At 27.1% G+C, this 7,604-nt stretch overlaps 1 long non-coding RNA gene across 1 annotated transcript; it reads left to right on the top strand.

Annotated features, from left to right (window-relative positions):
* Positions 1-3,963: 3,963 nt before the first annotated feature.
* LOC135927776 (uncharacterized) lies at positions 3,964-6,592 on the top strand. Its single transcript, XR_010572179.1, has 3 exons — positions 3,964-4,095; positions 4,816-4,877; positions 6,379-6,592. It is a non-coding gene; the product is annotated as an uncharacterized LOC135927776 (long non-coding RNA).
* Positions 6,593-7,604: the final 1,012 nt, after the last annotated feature.

The raw sequence follows: 7,604 nt of genomic DNA, 5'->3' as shown, positions 1-7,604 counted from the left end.
GGGAATGTTTGGAAATTTTTATTATTTAGATAACCTGTTAATTAAAAAGGGAATAATTTTCCTAAACGATTTTAATATGTGTTAGTACAGTATTAACATTACATAAATTATTATTTCTAAATTATTGAATTTTTTTGATTTCTAATTGGATATATATCTTTGAGCCTTGTTGGATGTTTTTTTTTATGGCTGATACTAAATTTTGTATTGTATACTACACTACACCAATTGTATTTAAAATATTTTGTTTATTTTTTTTTATCCATGAATAGTGGTATTCTAGTTATTTATTAGTATATTATTTAAGTAATTTGAATTTATATAAAATATAAATTATGGAAAAAATAGAAATGAAGAAAAATATTAAACTAGGGTATTTCATTAAATTTATCAAAAATCATTAACAGTATATATGTCGTAATTTTTAAAAGGATCATAACTATCCGGGATCTTCACGGGATTTAAAGGGATAACTAAAAAATTAGGGTTTTAGGTTAAGGAATGATAATACGGTATTATCACGTTTTAATCGTGATAAAGAGGAATCTTATTTTAAAAGTGTTTTCCACACGTTTAATTGCGTTTTTTAATTTGATCGTTATTAATTAATTTTCAATGTTCTTTTTTTTGGCCTTATGAAATAAGATATATCTAATATAGGGTATAATCGATAGCATCAAAAGATCTATTCAACTGGAGGTCAATCTCTTCCCCATAATGGGCGGGTCTAGGTCTTAGGGGGACAGAAATATTTTTATCAACACAAAATATCGATATGGGTATCAAATAAAAAGCTAATTTTAATATGGTTTGACTGAAAGTCTTCATTCTTGGTCTTGCTGGGTATGACTTGGTCTGAGAGGTAGGGGTGGAGGGGGGGAGTGTAAAAAATATTTTTTTTTGATATGAGTATCAAAAGGTAATTAAAATATTATTTTATTGTAATAATAATCATCATTCATAGAGGGCGGGTCTAGGTCTTGGGAGGGGGGGGGGTGGTCAGGAATATTTTTATCAACACAAAATATTGATATGGGTCTCAAATAAAAGCTAATTTTAATATCTTTAGAATTAAAGTTTTCATTTTTTGTCTTGATGGGTATGACTTGGTCTGGGAGGGGGGGGGGGGGTGTAAAAAAATTTTTTTTGATATGGGTAGCAAATAAAAGTTTTTTTTGATATGGGTAGCAAATAAAAGCTAATTTTAATATGGTTTGACTGAAAGTCTTTATTCTTGGTCTTGATGGGTATGATTTGATTTGAGGGATAGGGGTGGAGGGGGGTGTAAAAAATATTTTTTTTTGATATGGGTATCAAAAGGTAATTAAAATATTTTTTATTGTAATAATAATCATCACTCATAGAGGGCGGGTCTAGGTCTTGGGAGGGGGGGGGTGGTCAGGAATATTTTTATCAACACAAAATATTGATATGGGTCTCAAATAAAAGCTAATTTTAATATCTTTAAACTTAAAGTCTTCATTTTTTGTCTTGATGGGTATGACTGTCAGACCCTCAACATATTAACAAAATGTCTAGTTGGATAGAATTTACAGAAATGATAGAGAATGAAGATAAAACAATTTTTAAAATCTTTTTTCGGTTCCAACCCTGAACTTGAAATATATAATTTGCAGTATTCTATTTTTAAGGCGTTATTCCATAGCTATTTTTTTTTAATTCGATAGCTTTAGCGTGCTATATTTTTTTAAAAGGAGAGATAGCGGTAGCTCGTTACTAAATAAATAGCAAAAATTATTATAATATATAATTAATTCTAAAATCATCAATGTTTTTATTTTATCTGTACCAAAATTATTTTCATTATCAATGTCTACTGTCGACATTAAATAAAAAAAATTTTTTTGAAAAATATATTTACAATGTATATTTTTTAATGTTAATTTAAATTTTAAAATAAAATAAAAAGATTATGACTTTAGAATTAATTATAAAATTATTATAATATTTTTTGCCATTTATTTAGTAACAAGCTACTGCTATCTCTTTTTTTTAAAAAAATGTAGCATGCTGCGATACTAAAAAAAATAGCTATGGAATAATGCGTTAAATATAGAACACTGCAAATTATATATTTCAAGTTCAGGATTGGAACCGAAAAAAGATTTAAAAAATTGTTTTATCTTCATTCTCTTTTATTTCTGTAAATTATATCCAACTAGACATTTTGTTAATATGTTGAGGGCCAGACAGTCATACCCATCAAGACAAAAAATGAATACTTTCATAAAGATAATAAAATTAGCTTTTATTTGATACCCATATCAAAAAAATAATTTTTATACCCCCACCCCACCCCCCAGATCAAGTCATACCCATCAAGACCAAAAATAAAGAATTTCAGTCAAGACCATGTTAAAATTAAGCTTTTATTTGATACCCATATCAAAAAAATATTTTTTACATCCCCCATCCCCACCCCCCAGACCAAGTCATACCCATCCAGACCAAGAATGAAGACTTTCAGTCAAACCATATTAAAATTAGCTTTTATTTGATACCCATATCAAAAAAATTATTTTTACACACCCACCCTCTAGCCCCACCCCCCAGACCAAGTCATACCCATCAAGACCAAGAATAAGGAATTTCAGTCAGACCATATTATAATTAGCTTTTATTTGATACCCATATCAAAAATAAATTTTTTACATCCCCACCCCCACCCCCAGACCAAGTCATCCCATAGACCATATCAGTCACCCCCCCATACATCCCACCTCCCTAGACCAAGAATGAAGTCTTTCAGTCAAACCATATTAAAATTAGCTTTTATTTAATACCCATATCAAAAAATTATTTTTACACCCCCCCCCTCTATACACCCCCCACCACCCCTAGACCAAGAATGAAGTCTTTCAGTCAAACCATATTAAAATTAGCTTTTATTTGATACCCATATCAAAAAAATATTTTTTACACCCCCACCCCACCCCCCAGATCAAGTCATACCCATCAAGACCAAAAATAAAGACTTTCAGTCAAAACCATATTAAAATTAGCTTTTATTTGATACCCATATCAAAAAAAATTATTTTTTACATCCCCCATCCCCACCCTCCAGACCAAGTCATACCCATCCAGACCAAGAATGAAGACTTTCAGTCAAACCATATTAAAATTAGCTTTTATTTGATACCCATATCGATATTTTGTGTTGATAAAAATATTTCTGTCCCCCCAAGACCTAGACCCGCCCATTATGGGGAAAGATTGACCTCCAGTTAAATAGATCTTTTGATTAGCTATCGATTGATACCCTAATTCTAAAAAATTTTAAATAATAATGAAAAATGCAGAATCGCTTTAAACTCTAATATCATTTTATATAGTTTCGAATAGAATTAAAAAAGTATATAAAACACTTAGGTCTTCATTAATGTTGTTAAACGGCTCAATGAGCCGATTTTTAAAAACCTACTAACTCAATATTTTATCCATAAAAATATAACTCTCGCTCATAGATGGCACAAAGGTTTGGACATCTATTAACGAAATTTCAAAGCTTGGACAGCCATTTAACAGCACTAGTCTTCACATAAGAATCATTTTTTCGGAAATTAGAAGAAAAGATTTATCATAATATTTTGATTTAAAATTATAAGGTTATTTTGTTCCTTTTTTTTTCTCTAAAAATGAAAAAGAAAATAAAATAATCACAAACAAGATGCCTCTAAAAATATGTGATTGAAATTCAAAATATTTAAAGAAAATAGCATTGTAAGTTTGTAGTTATACTAATGGTGTTACGCCAAAATCAGGAAGTCTGGCAATCCTGGTTATAATATATTTACTTATATTATTTTTAGAGTAATTTAAATTTCAAGGTTATAATGAAAAGGAATGATTAGTTGGACGAGGTCCAATTATTACATGATTTTTATATTTACACTTATTTTTTTTTTCATTATTAAAAAAATATTTATTCAATAGAAAATTAAAAGAAGGGAACCCATAATTTAAAATATTTATATATAATTTAATTTCTCATAATAATGATATGCTTAACAGTGACAATGATGGGACTGCTATTCGCTAGTTTGCACTTAGGAAAAGGCGGAATTTTTACTAAAGGTATTATATTATTCCATTTGAAGTTAAAATAGTTCTCTCGAATTAATTTGAGTTTATTGCTCGAATTTTTTATTATAATTAACTTGATAAATTTGAATTTGCCAGATATTTTGTACCACTTATAAATTTTTATTAAGTATATCTTAAGTACTTTTGGTAATGTTTCTTTTATTGCAGAACTAAAATGTCAAATTCAATAATTAAGCTATCTTGATTACCGCATTGTGTTGAATCTTGATGTTGCATTAGAGCAAAAGTAATTTTTAGACTACGGCAATTTTTGTTTAATATGTTAGCTAGCCGAATCGTTTTCTACCACAAATAGAGTGCCTACATTTTGAATTTATAATTTTACCTTGAACCTTTGAATTGGTTACCGTTAATATTAATTTTTATATATCGATATATCATTTAATTTTTTTTTAAAAAAAATACTAAAAAAAATTAAATGCTTTACTATCTGAAATTCAGTAGGCATGTAATCTATGCATGCCGGAAAACGACATGAACTCTGTAATATTTTTATTAGGGTAACATCAAATAGTTTACGTGATAAAACTCGAGCAAAATTTTTACTTGAAATATATATATATATAATAATAATTTCTCTAATAATAATTTGAGGAAACTATTTTGACTTGGTACACCATATTTCACCCTTTGAAATAATTTTTAATATAACTATTAATTACCCATTCAATCTATTTTGAAACAAATTAGATTTTGTGAATGTTTCCAACACCTCATCGGAAGATGTCCACATTCTAGATATAGTTAAGAAAGTAAACTCGTTTAAATTATTTGTTCATATCTTGAGAGTATTAGTAACCTAGAATTTTAAAAACGTCATTGCATAAAATTCTGTGGGTATGAATATTAATTTTTCAGTAGTGTGCTTTTTTGAGCTAACAAGGATTTTTGATGAAATTTGCTCTTAAAAACTTTTGCAATATTAATATCAAATAAATATGAAAAATTTTAAATTTTTAAATGATTCTTCAAAAATAATTCATGATACCGGGACCGTAGTGAATTGTAACGAACCGTTAAACCATTATAAACCATTATAAATATCAGAACCGTAACCGTAATTGAAGCGATATAATTATTTTTTGAAGGAGTAAAAAGAACCTTTATAAAAAAAGTTAACCCGGTTCAAACTGGTTTAGTTTTTATATTTTAGGAATCATTAAAAAAAATTGAATATCCAGAATTATATAAACTTGCTCTTATAGTACTGGCGGTTCCCGCAACACAAGTTTCTGTAGAAAGGGCCTTTTCGGGGCTAAAATTTGTGTTATCGTCACAACAAACAAATATATTACTTATAATATATTTTAAAATGAGTTATTTTGAATCTTATATATTTTTTTATATATAATTCATAGATGCTTATAATAAAAAGAAATTAGACGATGGTGTTGCTTCAATAAAAAATAAATTTCTATCCGTAATGAACCATTATGAACCTTTATAATTAGCTGAACCGAACAGAACCTTTGTAAATTTTATTAAAAGAACCGTAACCAAAACGTAACCATTATTTTTTTACATACTGAAACGTAACCAAACTGAACGTTATAAATAACGGTTCGGGTCCCTGTTAATGAATCAAGTTTATAATTGTTAATCATATTTAGATATATAATTCAGTAAATATCGCGACAAAAAAATAAATTAATGACTAATATCATTTTGAAATTTGGGTCCGTAGACTCATCCCTATAATGCTCTTGAGTTGACTACTTTTCAAAGAATTCTTTCAAGGTTTAGAAAAATTTAAGGGTGGGGGGATGGGGTGACCGAGATGTATATACTGTATATTATTTTATCGCTCATTTTTGTAATATTTTACATGATATCATATTTCGGTTAGACTATAGTTTAATAGACCCGACATGCGCGATAGGTTTTAATTTAAATATTACTATTGGTTAAGACTATATAAAAATATTAAAAAAGTTTAAAAATAAAAATATCTATATTTTTTATTTTTAAATTGATATACATATCATTAAAGTGTAAGTTTGATGGGGATTCCAAAAATATAAAGACTTATATATTTATTTATCAATTAAATGATCAATTATTTATAATAATTGTTCATAATAATAAGTTTCTATCTACAAAATAATTTATTTTTTTAATATAAATTCTATTGCGCATGTCGGGAAAACTCCTTAAACAATCGGCTCGCCCATTTTCATTTAAATTGCTTGTTATATAAGTTTTAAAAAAAATATATATTCTTTACTTTCTAAATTTAAAATATATATATTATAGCCACTTATAGATGATACCAATAGGAACATATCTCGAATATATCCCTATAGATTAGTCAATGTGGCTAAATTAAAAAACCATCCATCCATTCTCTAAAACGACCTAAGCAAATTTAATGTATATTTACTTTATTATTCGATACTATATATGTCATCTCGAGATCCTTATTGGACTTGGGCACTAGGAATAATACATGATCAGTAATTATAAATATATGTATTCACTTAACTTTATTTAATATTTATATATTAGTTGGAATTGGGCAGTAAAGCCTTTTTTCTTGTAATATTTTTTTTGTGTAACTTCATGTAAAATATAAATAACAATCCCAAATTTTGGTATACATTTTCGCTATTTATTTATTTTTCACAAAAAATATGAAGAAAAAAAAAATTAATACATATACTTATAATATCATTATTATTTTTTAAAAAATTGGCAAACTACTAACCAGGGATCCTAACCTAACCTTTAAACCGGTAATAATAACAGTTATTATTTACAAAACCTTAGCCGAACCGAACCCCTGAAAAGGTCTGTGAACCGGGTTGAACCATTTATTATCCCAACTCTTTTAAAATATTATAATAATCGATTATGATTGATAGTATCTATCATTAAATATTTTCAGATATTTTTTTTGTATATGGCTATTTGACCATGCCAATCACCCAAGTTAGCGTATAAGTGGTGTTCAGTGTTTTCAATTATAGAATTTATATCTCTCCTTATAAATTTGACGGAAGATAATATTGAAAATATTTAAATTGTATATGGTTTAATATTATTATTTTTAGGAGCCAAAATTTAAAAGATGTGCTTCAATTTTCATAATTCTAATAAGGTTTAAAAAAATTGAGCATGCTTTTTAGATTCAACCCGAACCCATATTATTATTTCCTACTAAGAACCTGAACCGTGAACCTTTAATTCAGTTGTTGAGGAATTTAATTTTTGACTATGACTTATCCCAATAATTTTATAATTTAATTTATTTTTTTCATATGTTAAGCTATTTAGACTTGCATATATTATATCATTTTAATATTTTTTTTGTGTTTATCATTTATTAAGTCAAATATTTTAAATGTTAAAAAAAAGAGATTTTATTTGTCATTTTACAAATATGTTTGACAATGATGAAATAAGAGTAAAATAGTGATATAATGAAAGGAGATTGAAAGCAAGAAGAAAAATAAATTAAGCCCGAAAATTAAGAAATAATT

The sequence above is a fragment of the Gordionus sp. m RMFG-2023 genome, chromosome 4, assembly GCF_954871325.1.
Source record: "Gordionus sp. m RMFG-2023 chromosome 4, tfGorSpeb1-WG-v2, whole genome shotgun sequence".
Classification (NCBI taxonomy): Eukaryota; Metazoa; Nematomorpha; class Gordioida; order Chordodea; family Parachordodidae; genus Gordionus; species Gordionus sp. m RMFG-2023.
Note: the sequence above shows the minus strand (reverse complement) of the source record. Positions and strands in the feature narration are given on the sequence as shown.